General features: G+C 42.0%; 1 pseudogene; it reads right to left on the reverse strand.

Annotated features, from left to right (window-relative positions):
* Window positions 1-302: 302 nt before the first annotated feature.
* LOC102863249 lies at window positions 303-2,226 on the reverse strand (annotated as a pseudogene).
* Between the last annotated feature and the right edge of the window lie 858 nt (window positions 2,227-3,084).

Raw genomic sequence — 3,084 nt, forward strand, 5'->3', positions numbered from 1 at the left:
TTTGAATGTCAAGATATTTAGTACATTCAGTTTAAGAATGTCAAAAGCCAAACAAATGTACAATTTTTTATGGTGCCAATTTTAAATACATCTTTATTTGAGACATTACGTTTTCCACTTACAATACAGTGATAATAAAGTGCAATGTTAATTCCTTTCCCTATACACATTCCATATTCAAGTACTGAGAATGCCCAGAAATTTAGGCTAGCAGTTTAGACTTTTCAACTGCAGTGTGCTACAAGTTTGGGTCCTTCAAAATTTAACTATGGGACAATGAATGCTAAAGTATGCAGATTGGTTTAGTCAACCTCTTCAGTGGTGGGTCCAGAGGAGGCACCACCAGATGGAGGAGCTCCACCACCAGGGAAGCCACCCGGCATGCCTCTGAGCACACCTCCAGCACTCTGGTACAGCTTGGTGATGATGGGGTTGCAGACCTTCTCTAGTTCCTTCTGCTGATGCTCAAATTCCTCCTTTTCTGCAGTTTGATTCTTATCAAGCCAGTTGATAATTTCATTGCACTTGTCAAGGATCTTCTGCTTGTCCTCGTCATTGATCTTGCCTTGAAGCTTTTCATCTTCAACTGTTGCTTTTATATTAAATGTGTAAGACTCAACGGAATTCTTAGAAGACACCAATCTCTTTGCTTCTCGTTTTCAGCTTTGTACTTCTCTGTCTCCTGGACCATTCGTTCAATATCTTCCTTACTCAAGCGGCCCTTATCTTTGGTGATGGTAACCTTGTTTTCTTTCCCAGTGCTCTTGTTAACATCAGAAACATTAAGGATAACATTGGCATCAATATCAAATGTGACTTCAATCTGAGTAACACCACAAGGTGCAGGTGATATCCCAATAAGTTCAAACTTGCCAACCAGGTTGTCATCTTTGGTCATGGCACGCTCATCTTCATAGACCTGAATGAGTACACCAAGGTGGTTGTCATAGTAGGTTGTGAAGGTCTGCGTCTGCTTGGTAGGAATGGTAGTATTCCGCTTGATGAGGACAGTGGTGACTCCACCAGGAGTTTCAATACCAAGAGAAAGTGGAGTGACATCCAGAAGCAGCAAATCTTGAACATTTTCAGATTTGTCTCCAGAGAGAATGGCAGCCTGGACAGCTGCACCATAAGCAACAGCCTCATCTGGGTTGATGCTCTTGTTCAATTCCTTTCCAATGAAGAAATCCTGAAGAACCACCCACCAGGACAATATCATGGATCTGTGACTTGTCCAGCTTGGCATCCCTCAGAGCTTTCTCCACAGGGTCCAGAGTGCCACAGAAAAGATCAGCATTCAATTCTTCAAAGCCGGCTCGGGTAATGGAAGTATAGAAGTCAATTCCCTCATACAGTGAATCTATCTCAATACTGGCCTGGGTGCTGGAAGAAAGTGTGCACTTTGCACGCTCACAAGCAGTGCGGAGGCGTCTGACAGCCCTCTTGTTTTCACTGATGTCTTTCTTATGCTTGCGCTTGAACTCTGCAATGAAATGGGCAATGAAATGGTTGACCATTCTGTTGTCAAAATCTTCTCCACCCAAGTGGGTGTCTCCAGCTCTAGACTTGACCTCTAATATCCCATCTTCAATAGTGAGGATTGACACATCAAAAATGCCACCTCCTAAGTCAAAGATCAGCACATTCCTTTCAGCACCAACCTTTTTGTCTAGACCATAAACAATAGTAGCAGCAGTTGACTCATTGATGATTCGGAGGACATTGAGGCCAGCAATGGTTCCAGCATCTTTGGTAGCCTGGCTCTGAGAGTCATTGAAGTAGGCTGGCACATTGACAACAGCATTGGTAACAATCTTCCCAAGGTAGGCTTCTGCAATTTCCTTCATCTTTGTGAGAACCATAGGGGAAACCTCCTCTGGATAGAAACTTTTGGTCTCTCTTTTTATATTCTACTTGGACCTTGGGCCCGCCTACATCGTTCACCACCATGAAGGGCCATTGGTTCATATCAGACTGCACAACAGCATCATCAATTTTTCGTCCAATGAGACACTTGGCATCAAATACTGTGTTAGTAGGATTCATTGCAACTTGAACCTTGGCTGCATCGCCAATCAATCGTTTGGTATCGGTAAATGCAACATAGCTTGGGGTGGTCTGGTTGACTTGATCATTTGCAATTATCTCCACTTTCCCATGCTGAAAGACTCCTACACAGGAGTAGGTGGTGCCAAGATCCAAGCCAACCGCAGGGCCTTTGGACATGGTTGCTTAGTGCAGGTCCCAGGTGGTGGAGGGAAAAAACCATACCTTAAGGCTGCCGCTGTGCTACATGAGCAGGTACAATGTTTTGTGCATACTTTTTAAATGTCTCTCCAGATATTAGATGTTCATGCATTGAAAGACATCATTTACCTTCCACTCTTGGTGTCCATACTGTTTAAATACAATTATTTTTATTTATTAGAATTATTAAAGTTTAGATTTATATTTATTTTAATATGACATTGTTGGTTTGTCTATTGATTTAACTTCAGAAAAGTAAAATGTTTATGAAAAACCCTTGGTCATGGAAAAAGACTTACCCTATTATAATCGAGAATCGCAGAGTACAAACTAACTCAATTCAACACATTGCTTTCAAGTCAAAACCAACACATAACTGAGCATCCAGTGAGTTTAGAGGCTATTTGACACACAGGAGGTTCTATCTCATCACTCTCCGGAGGAGCAGCAGTGGATTTGAACAAGTTTGTCCTAGAGAGGATGAGACCAGGCTGCTCCCTGGAGGCAAGGATTCTAAAGTTTTGTTTGACGTACTTTGGACATCTTGCAAGGTGAGACTGATTCTTGGAGAAGGATGTTATGCTTAGGAGGGTGGAGGGACAGTATAAGAAAGGAAAACCCTTGATGAGATGTATTGATTCAGTGACTGGGATAATGAGGGTAAGTGTGTCTGAGATAATAAGATTGGCACAGAATAGAGCAGGGTTTAGGACTATTACACATAGGATCTCTATGAATTGCAGGCGACTTGACATCACATAACAACAATTAAAAAAAGTAAACAACACCTTTGGGTTAGTAGCACAATCTTAAAGAAGACAGTATAGCACTGATTGG

This window comes from Elephantulus edwardii, unplaced genomic scaffold (assembly GCF_000299155.1).
Source record: "Elephantulus edwardii isolate Elephantulus edwardi_28Jun2011 unplaced genomic scaffold, EleEdw1.0 scaffold00078, whole genome shotgun sequence".
Taxonomy (NCBI): Eukaryota; Metazoa; Chordata; class Mammalia; order Macroscelidea; family Macroscelididae; genus Elephantulus; species Elephantulus edwardii.